This window comes from Ambystoma mexicanum, chromosome 12, assembly GCF_040938575.1.
Source record: "Ambystoma mexicanum isolate Mex_15411 chromosome 12, UKY_AmexF1_1, whole genome shotgun sequence".
Taxonomy (NCBI): domain Eukaryota; kingdom Metazoa; phylum Chordata; class Amphibia; order Caudata; family Ambystomatidae; genus Ambystoma; species Ambystoma mexicanum.
The window spans coordinates 960,941,834-960,959,448 of NC_090936.1; positions in this window are offsets into that span (position 1 = coordinate 960,941,834).

Genomic DNA, 17,615 nt, shown 5'->3' on the forward strand with positions numbered 1-17,615 from the left:
CTTCCCAGCCATCCGAACAAAGTACTGTTCCCCAGATTCGCAGCTGGCATCTTTCCTTGCAGCTTCAAACCTCTTCATCAGTTTTCCCTTGGCGATTGAGTTTTCTGTGTATCTCCCATCTAATTCCAGCTCCCTTCATTCCACGCTGTTTGTATCTTATCACATGATTTCTGGTGTGTGCTCTTTCTCTTGTCTTTAAATCTTGAACATAGTAATCTTCATCTGGTGCTAACCATTCAGACACCCACACCAAGAATGGTGTTCGACCCTGGAATTGACCTCTTGTATGACAGAGTGCAAGGTGAGTTAGACAATGGGCTGTTTGGACATCTATCTCTATAGCTATGAATATCTTGGACTTTACCATAGCATAAGGCAGGAGAGCACATATATAACAATCCTCCTTAGAAGTACTTTTTCCTACTTCTTTCATGTGCTGATAACACATGCTGTTTCCCATATGTGCTGTACTATCTAAATAATCATTTAATTAATAATCATCCTCCCTTGCACTTTCCTTGGGTCTCTTTGCATTGCTAAAAGAGGGTGTACCTGATGATCATAAAGGATATCAAAAACAGACCTACCTCTGAAAGGAAGTCTAGGGCCGCTTGTCACTGAAACAGGTGCCTTCTCATGAAACACTAATGTAGGAACGATCACATATCGCCTACGCCTTATTGCAATATCTGGCTCTGTATAGGTCACTGGAGTAGGAAGAATCAAAGGAACTCTCTTTCTTGGGACCAAAAAAATGCACAGTGTGGATTAGCAGAATCCGAAAAACAATAATAAATGCTGAGCAGGCATATATTATGCACCAATACATTAGGCTCCACTACCGGTGCCTCTCCATACGTCGTTGACTCTGCTCACTCTCTGGAATTGCAATATGCTCAATAGACCACATTATGCCTGTAATTACTTTTAAGGAAGGACACACTTCTTTAATCAGGCAATCACGTTATATTTTCTGGCAGCAGTCTTATTTGCTCTATAATTGCTGCCAATAATCGTCTAATCGCCGGCCCAATTTTAGGATCTTGGACAAAAGTAAGCACATCAGTGCTCCTCCCAACAAGAGCAGGGTACGCTTGGAGTATAAAAATGAAGACAGCAAGAAGTAGTCTGTGAACATCAACATCTGACAGGACCATTTACGTGTCCAAAAAGAAACTCAGTGAGAAATGAATCAGGGAACTGCTCCCTTTTCCAGTCATTGAAAAGGAAGTCAAGATCGAGCATTTTTCATTTACTTCATCATTTCTTAGGGTCCAATGACACCAAGCTCCTATGGCTCAAAAACAGTAACTTTCTCACTTCCTACTATAATATCTATAAGGAGTGTTTCAGGGGAGCCACAGTCCAAATGTACACTTGCTTCTATCTACTGGATAGCCTTTATGGCCTTCTTCCTCATCATCGATCGAGTCTGCACATGCTGAACTTCTTGACTTGCTACCAAATGGGTTGGGGGTATGTCGGCCTGAACAGCATAGACTTTCTCATCTCCCAAGTGGATCCAAGCTCGCCTCCCTTGGACTTTAACTGCTGAAGGAGTAATGCCTTCTACAACATAAGGACCACTAAACCTAGGCTTGTGCCACTTTCATGTAAAATTCCTAATTAAAACGGTATCTCCAGCAAACAATTTAGGAACACGTAGCTTCTCAAGTCTGGCTGGTTACTGTATTGTCTTCATCTGTGTCCTGAGACCAACACCCCTTCTGCTTGAGTTGGTCTGAAATGACAGAGATGCTAGCAGTCATACATGTTAAGTATGCATATGACAAATCTCCACCCGAACTGTTAGGTACGTATAACCCACCACTCTGGTGGACAATGGCGGCAGGTATGTCTACCCTTACTCATCAGAATACAGCAACAACTATGACAAATTCGGTCTCGCTGGTGACGTAATTGTTCTGCCTACCGACACCAAATTACGCCTCTTCACCTCTGACATCAGCATGCAATGAAGACCTAAGATAAATTCGGGCAGGCTGTACACAGAGAGCCTCCAGCACTCATCCCATCTCATGACTCCTCTCAGCACCCATCCACATGCCTGACCTCATGGGTTGCTTTCTACCAGAGCCTGGCCAGCCCTGCTAAGCCTTATTTGGCCAAATGCACACACACATTCTAATCCTACTCCGTGACCTCCAACACTCTGAACTTCGGTCCCCAAGAGCGTTCCCACCACCAACGCATTGCAACTATAATAATGGTAATAGGGGCTATACAAATGGCAACTACAATACAATACAATACCTGAGGTCAGGGCCTACGCACTCCAGAGAGCGTGCGTGGGAATCCACTGCCACGTAATGCCTGTCACAGGAAGCACAGGATGTGAAACCCTTAACACCCGTCATAAAAACAGACTGGTGTTGCAGAGAGGTGAAAAGCATACATTTAAAGAAATAAATTGGCTACAGGAAACAGATGCATATTAAAAAATATGCAAGCGCTGTGCAAAGAGTCCAGTCTAGTTGTTGCAGATGAAACGACTGATGGGTGTTGTTGGTAGGTGGAATTAGCAGGGCTGACCACAGCCACAGTGCTGTGCCTCCCGTGCAAAACAACATTTCTTAAAGGAAAATTCTCCTTTTTGTGCTGTGCAAAAAGTGTTCCAGTCCCGTGCCCAAGGATGGACACCCCAATTGTGGAGGAAAGGAAACATGACCTAGACTACATAGTGATTTGCTCCAGTCTACAGTTCGCTGCAGTTCTCCAAAGTCCTCTGCTTCAGATATCGCTGCAAAGCTCCAAGTCCAATCAGCACAGCATTCAGTCCCCCAGATTCAACATGATAGATGCCCCTAAAAAGCCCTTAAAGCCCCATTGGATTCCCACACAGAGCCTGGGCCACCCTGGGCATGTCATATGGCATTGTCTGGTGTCTCCTTTCTCACCCGTTCACTCCTGAATAAACAAGACCATGCAGGCTGAATGAACACGAATGCCTCAAATGAGAGGCAAAAGGCAGTGGCTGTGCAAGTCAAATAAAATATGTCAATGTAATCAGGATGGAGAACCATCAATAGTATAGAGTACATACAGTGGCCAGACCAACCCCCACCAGTCAGCCTTGCATCCTTTACTAGCACTTGCCCTTGGGCTCCCTTTCCAGGACTAGCCCAACTTCTTCATTTACTTCATTCTTTTCTCCCCTCTATTTTATCTTTTTCTTTCTTATCTCCTGATGATGCTGCAAGTGCCCTTCACTCTACTTTATTGTCTACCCTTGACTCTGTTCACCCCACTCGTACTCGTAAATCTCCCCAGCCTTACGTTCTGGTAAAAAATGTAATTCTATGGACTTAAAATGTCTCTTTCCAATCATCATTGTCATCTTTTCTAACTCCTTCATACTATCCTATCCTCTAAGCCCCCTGATCCCTCTCTTATTTTCAGATCTTTCAACCTCTGACTTTGCTAACTACTTTACATCTAAAGTAGCTACTCTTCATTCCTTCTTTACTACTCTTACATCATCTCCTCCTCCTTCTATAACCTCTTCTTCTTGCTCACTGATTCTGATGCTTCTGCTTTGCTTGCTCATGCTCATCCTACTACTTCAACTTCTGATCCTCTTCGTTCTTCACTCATTCCTCAAATCTATCCTCATTTACACCTTTACCTCACTTCTCTTATTAATTCTTTGTTCTCTAATTCTTGCTTTCCCTTTCTCTTTAAAAATGCACTAGTTCTTCCAATCCCGAAGAAGCCATCTCTTAATCCCTCTATGTCTGCTCATTTCCAGCCTATTTCTGTTCTTCATTTTCTATCTAAACCTCTCAAGACTGTTGCTTATGCCCAGGTTTCATCTTATCTTAATGTTCATTCTCTCTTACCTCCTCTTCAATCTGGATTTCGAGTTTCCCATTCAATGTAGACTGCTCTCTTGAATATCTCAAATGCCATTCTCACAGCTCATCACTCTAAATCCTCCTCTATCCTTATTCTCTCAGATATTTCAGCAGCATTCGACACTGTTGATCACTCTCTTCTTATTTCCTCATGATCTATATGGTTCAGTTCATAAACGGTTCATTTCTTATCTCTCCCAGTGATATTATCCTCGGCGCAGCTCCCCTTCTTGTTCTCCACTGTATGGCGTCTGCGAAGGCTGTCTCCTTGGTCTTCTTTTTTGCTCACTTTACACTGTTTCATGTTCTGCTCTTAGCTCGTCTTTCAATCTTTAATTTCATCTTTATGCTGATGGCATCCAAATCGTTTTTTTCTTTCTCTTCTTTTGATGCTACTTTATACTTTACTGTTTCTAACTGTCTTTCTGCAGTTCAAAATTGGATGTCATCACACTAACTTCATCTTAATCCTTCAAAGACGGAGATCCTATTTTTTCCTGCTACTACTAATCCTCCTACTCTTCCCATTTCCTCTCTCTTCTTCCCACCTTCCTCTCTACCTTTCACATCTTTTGCTTGCAATCTGGGTGTAATCTTTGAACCTCTCTTTATCTTTCTCTTCACATATTGCCTCTACTGCTTGATCCTGTCACTATGCTCTTTGTATTATTCATCATGCTCGACCTTATCTATCCTTTCATGCCACTAAGCTTCTTCTTTACTGCTTGCTTTTTTCTCACATGGACTATTGATCAGTCCTTCACGTTGGCCGTCCTGCCTCTTATCTTCTTCCTCTTCGATCTATTTATAATTCTTCTGTTCATCTCCTCCTCTCGCTTTCTCCTTGATCCTTGATTGCACCTTCTTCACTTTCTATTGGGCTTCTTCCTTTTGTGTCTCGTCTTCTTATCATTTTCTCTAAATTGTCTTTAAGTGTATCCATGGTCTCACCGCTCTTGATCTCTCTTCACTTATCTCACTTGCTTTTCCTTTCCGGCACCTCCATTCCCAGAACCAGTTCCTTCTTTCTGTTCCTAAACTCCTGTGGGCATCATCTTGTTTCTTGACTTTTGCTATTCTAGTGCCCAAACACTGGAATTCCCTCCCCCTTTCTATTTGCTCTTCTTCCTCTCATTGTATCTTTCAGTCTAATTTTAAAGCTTATCTTTTATCTTCTCTCTAATAACTGAACTTTGTTCTTCTCCCCCTGCTGCCTTTCTCACTTAGAAATGTTTTATTATCCTGATTGCACCATTCCTACTTATCTTTCCCCCTTCTCCTGATTTTATCTGGAATGTATTGCTCACCTTGTTTGTACCATTTTTATTTTACTGTATCAGGGATTTTGGTAAAAAGCGCTATATATATTCAAAACAAAAAATTTAAAATACACAATAATGCAAATAAGCATGCCAACATTGACACAGCCAAAATATATGGTCTGGCACAGCATTGGTGTTGGTGTTATGCTATTGTTTACAGACATCATCTTGCATTATGCTATGGCCACGTGGCAGTGGTTGTCCCAAACTATGAGCCGGCTGACTCCAGGACATGTCTTTGTTGAGCTTATACTGGGGATGTGTCTTGTCTATGGCATTTGCAACCACAGTAGCTGCTCACTCCAGCTGCTTTTCTCAGCTGGGTCACTGGCAATATAGATTGTTCACATATTTTGAAAATCACAATATCATTTCTCCAACTGCATGTGTGCTGTGTACTCACCTTCAACTCTAGTCTTGACTCCTCTGATTCCCTCTAGGCCACTGAGGTCTATAGCCAGGCCTTCTCCCACCATCGCAGCTCCAAATCATATGGAGGTTTTCCACCTTTTGAGGTCAAGCGCTGCTTCCAAACTTGCGAGCCAACACTTCTGGATCTGGACCAGGGTGTGTTGGGTGGGCACCGCAGCATTCATGTGTGTGAGGATGGGTTACCAGATCCTGTTTTACTGGCAAGCTGACACCTTCTAGCAGCAAGGACCTGTGAAGCACTGTACCTCGTTCCCTATACCCTCCACTATCAGATCGTCCTCAGTAAACTTGGGGCAACAAGACAGGACCGTTTGCATGGTGGATGCCCAGTCCATTAGGCCAAAGAAGAAGGCAAGCTGGTATAGTGTGGAACGTGCTAAAGCCTGGGTGCAGCAAGAGTGGGTAATTAGCTGTTCTACCAGGGTTGCAGTGACTGAGAATGGAGAGGAGGTGAATGCCTGGGGTGGCTGGAGACTGCTAGGACCAGATGGTGGTTCCTGGGGCAAGGGGTGGCTGGAGTGAGGGTGGTGCAAAGATGTCAGGGGTGGGTTTACAGGGACAAGAGGGGGAAAGGAATAGTGACTGGGGTGCCACAGGGTGGCCAATGTAGTCAATTCGGCCCTAAAGGTACAAGGGGGCAGTAGCAGGCAATGGGGGAAGTCAAATACTGTCAAGGGGGCAAATGGCTGCATGCATTTTCACTGGGGGGCAGTAGCAGGCATTGGGGGGAGTCAAATACTGTCAAGGGGGCAAATGGCTGCATGCATGGTCACTGGGGAGCACATTGAGCCCAATCAGGTCAATGGGGGCCACAAGGTCCAAGACGAGGCAAGAAACTCCTCTCAGCGGAGCAACGGGACACAGTCAAGGGCAGACAAAGGGGCCAAGGAGGCAAAAGTCACTGGGGGTGCAAGGGGTTCAAGGGGCCTAAGTCAACCAAGGGGGGCAACCAAGACAAGAGGGGAGAGAACAGTTACTAGTCACTAGGGGACCACAGGCAGAATTTCTCAGTCAAGGGTAGCGCAAAGGGATCAAGGGGGAGCAGAAACAGTCACTGCCAAAACGTCTCAGTCAAGGGTAGCCCAAGAGGAACAGGCTGGTGCTGCTGAGGTTTGTGCTAAGGCTGAGGAAGATGTCTGACTGGCCCAGGAGCATGCCACTGCTGCTGCTGCTGAGGCCTGTGATCAGGTTAGGGAGATGATTACCTGTCCGCCCATTGGCCTGCAGCAAATACATCCTGTGCCACCAGATTGTAGAGGTCACACTACACCATGCCCAGTCCCACCAGGAGCAGTCGCTTGCCCACCTGCAGGAGTATGTTGGGACGGAATAATCACCTGCATTCAACTCAACCCTCCATTCCTCCTCTCCTACATTTGAACAGCAGCCCCACTGTTCCCACCATCTACAGATGGTGTGACCACAGCCCCACGTCAAACAGATCCCTGCGACCAAGCAACTATGCTACGGGAAGTGCATATATCATCCCATTGCACTCCTGCTCCCCCTTCCTTCCGTGGCAAGCTTGCCACATTACTTCATTTATATATTTCAACACCCTGCATATTGTGCCCCACACATTGGAATATGGTTTCTGTCGACACCCCCTGTTCTTCCCCTTATCCTCATAATCAAGGACTGTTGTTGAAATAGACTCTCCTTGGACACTTCTTTGGATGGAAAATGCAACAGGCATTTTAGGTTTGCAACACTTTACTGAAACCCCAATGAGACAAAAGCAAAGTCCCAACCCCTCCATGTAAAATACATTTTGGATGACATGCATAGTTGTCATGTTTCTACCATTTGTGGATTTTGAACATAGAAATGGGGAATGTGGAGGATGGATATGCTATACTATGTAGAGATGCACTAACTTTTTAATTTTTTTATTGTTTTAGTTGAAAAATACAACTTTTATAATTTTCTCTTGTCACATTTATGACTAAAATACACTACAATAATAACAAAAGTTGTGTAGTTTGTGAATACATGACTATGCAATTACAGCAATCCATTAGTCATGTAACTTGTATTTGCAATACTAACAATTATTAAAATCAAGAGGATGCTACTTAAAGAAGAACATGGCATTTAGTGATACATTAAAGTCTCAACTATCCCACTTGAAAATCGATTTTAAGCTTTTAAAAATAAATAAAATAAAATTGTATCAACTAATGAGATTCCCATTTGCCATCAGATTCACGACCTTGCATTTCATAGGTTTTTTGGAAATGTCTGAGGCATTGTAAATTAGTTTTCAAGTTTCAATTGTTGGATGAATTTCGCTATAGCTATTTGGGGTGTTATCAGCTTGGTTTGGCAGAGTTTTCTCCATAGATCCTCTGAAGTTAGGTATCTATGATGTTCAAAATAGAGTTTGAAAAGTAACACGTGTTTAGTTTGTAATGCGGGACACTCAATAAGTAAATGTTTTAGAGTCTCTTGGAGAGATTGGTTGCAGCAGAAACAACAGTAGTTCTCGCATTCTGGTATTTGCTTATACCTGGCTTGCACATGCTTAGTTTTAAGAAGATTCAATCTGAAACATAGTACAGTATTTCAGTAATTTGGATTTGGAAATGTAATCAAATAAGGATAAGTTGCACAACCTTTTTTCTCAATGAGTGGATGTTCAATGTAAACTCGATTTGTCTTGCATAGATCTAGCGTGTGTATCGAGTCCGACCTCCATAGCTTATTTTTAACTTTGGTCGGGTTGGCAATAATCATGTTTCTGCTGCATCCATTACAGATTTCACCAGAGATCTCAATTTTTGAGGAAAGGCATGTTTGGATGACAATATATATTTAGATGTTTTGTTCAGCAATCTACCATCATTAGAGGCCATATGCAGCTTCCTATATAGACTAAGAACTTTCCAGGAATAGATAGCATATAAGTATGATAATGCCAACTCGAACCTCAGCACACACATGGGTACACGTTTTGGTAGCGCTAGGACTCCTTTCCAATATTGCCCCTCAATTTTGGTCCAAAATTGTTCCAATCTGGGGAATTTCGTCTTAGCCCCATATAAGATGATCGTGGAGGCTTTTTGTAAATAAAAGGTGATGAGTGTCGAACAGGAGAATTTACCAAATTTTCCCTGGATTATCAGTGCTTGTGATGTAGCTGTTCGAATCTTAGTTTGCAAATCTTCTAAGTAGGGTTTCTTTGATGCATGGTTATTTACATTAAGCCCCCAATACTTGTATTGGTGTATAACTTCTAGATTGATGTTATTAAGAGACCATTGAAATCTTCTGAATTTCTTCCTCTTACTGGGACGGCAACATAAAACCTTGGTTTTCTCAATGTTAATCTCTAATAGGTTTGAGGTTACATACTTCTCGAGACCAGTTAATGGTTTTTGCAGACCAAGTGGCGTTTTGGAAAATGAGAACCAAATCGCCTGCATATATGAGCCAAGCTATCAGTGATGTTCCAAGATGAGGAGGGTCGCTTAATATACTTGAGAATGTATAGCTCATGTCTGCAATGAATGGTAAAATATTTTAGACGCTAGTACGCATCCCTGTTTTAATCCACAGTGTGTTGGTATTGATGTAGACAATTTGCCATCTGTTATTAGTCTGACTTGGATGGATGTGTCAGTGTGCAGCTGTGTTATCAGAGTTAGCAAGGATGTTGGACAAGCAGCGTTCAATAGCTTACGAAGCACTAGGATTCTGCTTACGGAGTCAAAAGCTGACTTAAAGTCAACATACGCCATATAGATGGATTGTTTTGCTTCTAAATTCTGTTGCTGAATGGCTGTAATTGTCAGCAAATTGATCGACGTTCCAAGTCTGGGTACAAAACCCGTCTGGTGGGGGTCAAATTGGTTATCACAATTGATCCAATGGTTAAGATCTATGAGGATCAGTCGTGAGAATAGTTTGCCTGCAGCATCGAGCAAAGCTTTGGGCCTGTAACGGGATGGTGTCTGGCGATTTCCCTTCTTAAAGATTGGAACTATTATTGACTTGCGCCAAGAGTCTGGTATTCGCTCTGAGCCAATGACGTCTTGAAATACTGTGTAGAGAATGGAAGCCTAATGCTCTGGATTGACCTTGAGGTTTTGATTTGTGAGGCCATCCGGGCCTGGGGCTCGCGACAGACTTATCTTATAAATGTAGAATCTGATGTCATCTAGATCAAATGTCAACATCAGTTGTGTTTGTTCTACTCTGATGTGATTGTCAGTTTCATGGTCTCTGCTGGCATACATGGCATTAAAGTGTTCGATCCATGATTGTTTGGATACTGTGTTTAATTGCAAAGAAGCCTGAGAGGTCAGAGATGCACTATTTAATAAATTCCAGATTGCCCCTGAGTTCTTGGATGCAAGAGCTCGCAACATTGCTTCGCCATCCTGTTGGTATAGGTGAGATTTTCTAGATTTTACCCAGTTATCATACTTGAACTTTACGCTCCTCATTTGGACTTGTCATTCTGCTGTGTGGGTCTTTATTATCTGTCTTATTGCTGTTCTCATTAGGATGTTGTGCACCTTGAGTTCAGGATTGAATTGATGCCTATGTTTGAACAAAGGTTTGCTGGACTTGCACCTACCTTCATTAAACAATTGCAAGGACGATGTATATACTTCTTCTGAAGTTGTCCTCATTTTTTTCATGACGATTTTAGTCTTGATAAATTGATGAAGTGCATCAAGTTTGTAAGGAGTCCATTTTATGCGATTGCGCCCATTGGACACTATTAGATCATTCTCATTATGCATTTGATGTCGTTCTATATTTAGTTTAATCCATCTCCAAGATAAAGTTAATTGGTCGTGATCACTATAACTTTGATTTCATACAGTGAAATCTTCAGGTTTTGTAAACATGGTACGATCGGTATACATGTAATCAAATATGGCTTGTTGTTGCTGCTGGGGCCAGGTAGCATGTGCTGGAACATCACCCTCTATAGCTCCATTAAGCATTACCAGTTGTCTAGAGGCTAGGAGTTTGGCCCATCTACGCACTGTGTGCATTTGGTGTGGTTGTGTGTTGCCTAGGCAGTGCAGGTTCAAGTCACTTGCAATAAAGGTGGTATTAATGGTTGGGTCTGCAGCTATTGAATCGAAGACAGATTACATGACTTCAAAAAAGGAATTTTCGTAAATAGCCAGGTGGTTCCAGTAGATATTTGCCAATGCAATGAGTTTAGTGCCTTAAGTGATTTTGATCAGCTGGACAAAGGGATTAGGTTGTACCCACTGATGTAAGATCAGTCCAGCAGAGTTTTTGGTGGCCATTAAGAGACTCGCCTTCGGCCTACCTCGTGCTTGGGTTAATGCTGGTATCATGGCAATGCTATAATTGTTCCACACTGGCTGTCATGATCTCTGCTTCCAAAAGGTCAGGGTTTTCCCAACTCCCTTGGAAGCAGATCCATAACCCAGGTTCCGAGTGCCAACCAGTCCCAATTGGGACCTTTTGGACCCAGTCCTGGCGCCAGTGGCACCAGGCTCATAAATATGCCCAGTCCCAGCGCTGGAAGCGCCGGGCTCATAATGCTTGGGTGTACTTACCTGCAGCAGACCATGCTGCTTACTTGCCTGCCAGTTGAGCCTCTGATCCTCTTCTGTTTGGAACTACTTTTCCTGTTGGGTGGGGCAGGAGCCACTCCCTAGATTCAGAACACTGGAACTCTTCTGGAAAGCAGGAACTCTTTTCTTACCTAGGCGTGGCTGTGGAAGGAGACATCTAAGCACTACAGGAGGCTATTTAAACCACACCCGATGGATGAATCTTGCTTTGCGTTATTCTGCATCCTCTGCAGCAGAACGCTCATCGTGTCTTCTGCATCTGATCCTGGGCCTAAGGAAAAAGGCTTACCATCCTGAATCCAGTCTTCAGCAACACCTATAAAGACAAGAAAGAACAGGTTAGCATTACGGTCTTCAGTGACAGCTCTTCACTTACCTGGTCCATCGGCTGTCACCAACGCCTCGCGCTGCATTCCGATATCTGAAAGACAAAGGCTTACCTACTCTTCGTGCGCTCCGGAGGTCTTCACACTGCATTCCGGCATCTGAAAGACAAAAGCTTACCAACTCTTCGCACGCTCCGGAGGCCTTCGGCGCTGCATCCCGCATCTGAAAGACAAAACAAGGTGCGTTTAAAGACATTGGGGAACTTTAATACTCACGTGCCATTACTCCTTTCCACATCTAACCCAGTGGGTATTCCGGCACCCTGCAGCCGCTCCGAACTTGTACCTGCAAAATAAAAAGACAGTTAGAGCGCATCGTGAAGCAGGCAACAAGCGCTTACTTACGTGCTTCCAGGCGCTTCTATTCATCACACGGGCTCCATCTTCAACTCACTTCAGCCCGTCATCCGCCATCACCGGAACCCTGCAAAACAAGAAACATCATTACTAAAGACTTTAAAGACATTAGAATTACTCGAAACTTACCGTTCGTGCAGTAAACGACGGACAGCAGTCCTCTGAAGTCAAGAGGCCTGCTCCCCTTATCCAGTGAAGAAACTGGTTACAGCACCCTGCCCCGAGGCAGATGGAGAGCACGGCGTTCACTTACCTAAGGTGAGAGCGTTAACCTTTGGGGTTCTACAGGAGAAGAGAAAGGGAAGAAGAGAGAGACATTCAATAACCCAGTTCCTTAATCCCATATTTTCTATCTGCAGACATCTTACCCTTCGAGTCAGACATACAGTGCACAGAGGTCCAGCCCAAAGAGCCAGCCGTGTGTTACACATCACCTTTGAAGATACGGTATACGCCCAGTCAAGACCGGCGCCTCTACGGGAATCAGGTGAGCGTTACAGAACGCAAAGCCTACCACAAAACTCCCGTCCAGGCGCTATGGAAACCTTGGATACCGACCAGCTAGCCCAGTTACTTGGGGAACTAAGGGCAGAAGTGCATGCAGCCCGTCAGGAAACGAACGCTCTAAGAAGGGAACTGATTATTTCCAAGGAGCGAACAGATGATCTCGCTAGACAATTGCTACAGCCACAAGCCGGACAGACCCCGTTACCCGCATCTGGGGGAAATCTTCCTTCTACATCCTCTATGAATCCAGTGCAGATCAACCTACCTGGGAATGTACCTCTGGCTCCGCCCGAACGATTTTCTGGTGACCCAAAGAGGTTTGCAGTATTTATCAATCAGTGCCGGTTGCATTTCTTATGCCGGCCAGCAGCCTTTCCAACTGATCAAGCTAAAGTAGCTTTCATGCTTTCGTACCTTAGTGGCAATGCGGCAGACTGGTCGATCCCTCTAGTAAATCAAGATGATCCGGTCCTCCATGATTTTCAAGCTTTTCAGCTCAGTATGGAAAAACTGTTCGCAAGACATTCACAGGGGCAGGCCTTGGACAATGAGCTTCTTTCGTTGTGACAAGGTAATCAAGACCTTTTGGCTTATATTGCGTCTTTCAACAGACTGATAGTGGAAACTCAATGGCCTGAGGACAAAAGGATTACGCTGTTTTATAGAGGTCTACGTGGAGAGCTCAAAGATGTGTTAGCCCAAGTAGTGAATCCCCCACAAGATTGTTCGGACTATATAGACTTAGTCGTTCAAATAGATCACAGACTGCAGAACAGGAAGGCCGATCGTTCCAAGTTTGATGCTCGAGTATTTTCCAAACCGCCAACTCCTTCCAAAGGAGTAGACTCCGGGGAACCCATGCAAATAGGGGGTCTGAAAGGTCCTCTAACACAAAAGGAGCGGGAAAGGAGAAAACAGTTGCAATTATGCCTCTATTGCGGAAACTCAGGGCACTTTCTTCGAGACTGTCCGGTGAAACCTCCCAAGAAGGCAGTAGGAGCTGCAGTTACCAAAGTTACAAACTCTGAGCAGGGAAACGACCTCGCCCGACAAGAATAGAGGTCCTCTTGCCGAGCGTGAAAACCAGTTCCGTGACCTCGCATTTCGTGATACCTATGGTCCTCATTAGCCCTGATAATCCGGATCGATTACATGCAATTGAAGCTTACGTCGACAGCGGTGCCATCGGCAATTATGTGGATCATGAAATGGTTTTGAGGATGAATCTAACTCTTTGTCCCAAGGCTGTAAAGGACGTCATTACTACGGTGGATGGTACGGAGATAGCCTCCGGGCCAGTAACGCATACCACTCAAGAGGTGACGCTAGTAAGTCAAGATGGACACCATGAGAAGATCGTGTTCGATGTGATCAAGGCCCCTCAGTTTCAGATTATTCTAGGAATACCTTGGTTAGAGAAACACAATCCTCTGATCGATTGGCGAGCAAGAACGGTCCAGTTTCCAGAATGTGTCTCTACTTGTCACCCTCCAACTGGTGTTGCACTGGCAGCAATTTCTTCAGAGACTCCCCAGTTACCTCCCGAATACCTAGAATACCAAGATGTTTACCCAGAAGGATCAGGCTAACTCTCTACCTCCTCATAGGTCTTATGACTGCCAGATAGACCTGATACCTGGATCTACTCCTCCTTGTAGTAGAATTTATGCCCTCACCGAGCCTGAGAACCTTCACCTTCGACAATACCTGGATCAATACCTGGCAAATGGGTTTATTCGTCCTTCCAAGTCCCCTGCTTCTTCAGCTTTGTTCTTCGTTCCAAAAAAGGAAGGAGACCTTAGAACTTGTATAGATTATCGCTCCCTGAACCAGATCACCGTTAAGAATAGATATCCGTTACCTTTGATCCCTGAACTCCTGGACCAAGTCAGAAAAGCATGCTTATATACAAAGCTGGATCTTAGAGGAGCTTACCACTTGGTACGAGTAAAAGAGGGCGATGAATGGAAGACGGCCTTCCGCACCAAGTATGGGCTATTTGAATATCAGGTCATGCCCTTCGCACTTTGCAATGCCCCGGCCGCCTTTCAATATTTTATGAACGATGTCCTCAGAGAGCTCATAGATGTGTGTGTTGTTGTTTACATTGACGACATCCTCGTTTATTCTTCATCGGAACCTGAACATCGGAAACACGTGAAAATGGTCCTCGAAAGATTGCGTCAACACAAACTTTTCGCTAAGTTGGAAAAATGTGTTTTCAACGTGACTGAAGTTGAATTCTTGGGATTCATATTATCACCTGGCGGAGTGCGTATGGATTCAAAGAAGGTCGATGCAGTTCTCAAATGGCCATCACCATCCTCTGTAAAAGGTGTGCAAAGCATGTTAGGCTTCGCTAACTTTTACCGCAGGTTTATCCCCGAATTCTCTCGAATAGTCCAGCCCATCACTGCCTTGTTAAAGAAAAACAAACGTTTTGAATGGTCTACCGAGGCGGAACAAGCTTTCCAGGATTTGAAGACTAAATTTATCTCTGCACCAATCTTAAAACACCCTCGCCCCGAACTCCCCTACATCGTGGAAACTGATGCTTCAAGCCTTGCCATGGGGGCAGTTCTATCACAAAAGGACCCGGTAACCAATCAGTTGCATCCCGTGGCATTTTGGTCCCGCAAATTCTCGCCTCCTGAAATCAATTACACAATTACTGACAAGGAACTTCTGGCTATCAAGTCTGCCTTTAAGGCTTGGCGGCATTATCTGCTGGGGGCCCGACACACCGTTACTGTGATTACGGATCACCGAAACCTGCAATATTTGAAAACCGCAAAAGCCCAATCCTCTAGACAACTCCGTTGGGCATTATTCTTTGCCGAGTTTGACTTCATAATTACCTATCGACCTGGTACAAAGAACGGTAAAGCTGATGCCCTTTCTCGGATGGGAGTGGAAGAACACTTGATCAACCCTAAACCTGTACCAATCATTCCCGAACAAAGAATTCTGGGTGTAATCGCCACAGAATCCATAGAGGAAGTTAAGGATAAAGCCAGGCAACTTGTAACTCCAGCAGACATACAGAATTGGCATCTGCAGGGAAAGGACTTTGCAGTAAAGGACAACTTATTGTATTTCCAAGAACGATTATACCTACCCAGCACAGATTTACAGAAAAAAGTAATCTCTTGTTATCACGATTCTTTAATGGAAGGACATCCCGGTATGGCCAAGACCTCAGAAAAGATCAAGCGCTACTTCTGGTGGCCGTCTTGGAAAAAAGATATCAGAGACTTTATAATGTCCTGTGGAGTATGCGCCCAAAACAAGAGTCAAAAGGAAAGACCAGCAGGCCTCTTACGCCCTATTGACATCCCACCTCGCCCTTGGCATACGCTTTCTATGGACTTCATCACCGATCTACCTCCATGCTCCGGATACAATACGATTCTAGTAATCGTGGACTTATTCTCCAAGATGGCGCATTTCATTCCCCTCAAAGGCTTGCCAACAGCAGCAACTCTGGCCCGAGAATTTCTCGAAAACATCGTCCGACTGCACGGTTTTCCTTCGGTTCTAATTTCGGATCGAGGTAGTCAATTTATTTCTCATTTTTGGCGAAGTTGCTGTCGGTCGGCTCAAATTGATGTGAGACTATCGACCAGTCACCACCCTCAGACCGACGGACAAACCGAGAGGACCAATCAAACTCTGGAACAGTATTTACGCTGCATGCTGCAACAAACTGAAAAAACTTGGAAAGACATCCTTTGGATAGCCCAATATGCCTACAATAACTCTGTCCATTCGGGAACTGGGAAAACCACGTTTTTTCTTTTGTACGGCAGTCACCCTCAAACCTCGGAGTTGGATCCCCTCCAAGATCTTGAAACACCAGCAGTAGACTACCTGCATTCTACAATCACCCAAGCCTTTAAGGAAGCTGTTTCTCACCTTCAAAGGGCTAAAGAACAATACAAGAAAGGAGCAGATCAACATCGGAAGGAAGCCCCTCAATATCAAGTAGGGGATCAAGTCTGGTTATCCACCAAATATCTACCTCTAAAAGGGCCACGCACATTCAACCCAAGATACCTTGGTCCCTATTCCATCACTACCATAGTAAACCCAGTAGCGGTCAAGTTGGACTTGCCCCCGCACATGAAGATACATCCGGTCTTCCACGTCTCTCTATTAAAACCCGTGCAACCTCAAACCCGACTAACTAAATCTCCAAAACCTATCCTAGTTGATGGAGAACTCGAGTTTGAAGTCAAAAGCATTCTGGACTCCAAGATCTCCAAATCTAAACTATTTTACCTAATTGACTGGAAAGGCTACGGCCCCCAAGAGAGATCCTGGGAACCTGCTGAATATGTCCACGCTCCTCGCCTAATCAAAAGATTTCACCGAACATTTCCTGACAAGCCAAAACCCCCGGAGAAGCTCGGTTTGGGAGGGGCCTTGAGGGGGGGTACTGTCATGATCTCTGCTTCCAAAAGGTCAGGGTTTTCCCAACTCCCTTGGAAGCAGATCCATAACCCAGGTTCCGAGTGCCAACCAGTCCCAATTGGGACCTTTTGGACCCAGTCCTGGCGCCAGTGGCACCAGGCTCATAAATATGCCCAGTCCCAGCGCTGGAAGCGCCGGGCTCATAATGCTTGGGTGGACTTACCTGCAGCAGACCATGCTGCTTACTTGCCTGCCAGTTGAGCCTCTGATCCTCTTCTGTTTGGAACTACTTTTCCTGTTGGGTGGGGCAGGAGCCACTCCCTAGATTCAGAACACTGGAACTCTTCTGGAAAGCAGGAACTCTTTTCTTACCTAGGCGTGGCTGTGGAAGGAGACATCTAAGCACTACAGGAGGCTATTTAAACCACACCCGATGGATGAATCTTGCTTTGCGTTATTCTGCATCCTCTGCAGCAGAACGCTCATCGTGTCTTCTGCATCTGATCCTGGGCCTATGGAAAAAGGCTTACCATCCTGAATCCAGTCTTCAGCAACACCTATAAAGACAAGAAAGAACAGGTTAGCATTACGGTCTTCAGTGACAGCTCTTCACTTACCTGGTCCATCGGCTGTCACCAACGCCTCGCGCTGCATTCCGGCATCTGAAAGACAAAGGCTTACCTACTCTTCGTGCGCTCCGGAGGTCTTCACACTGCATTCTGGCATCTGAAAGACAAAAGCTTACCAACTCTTCGC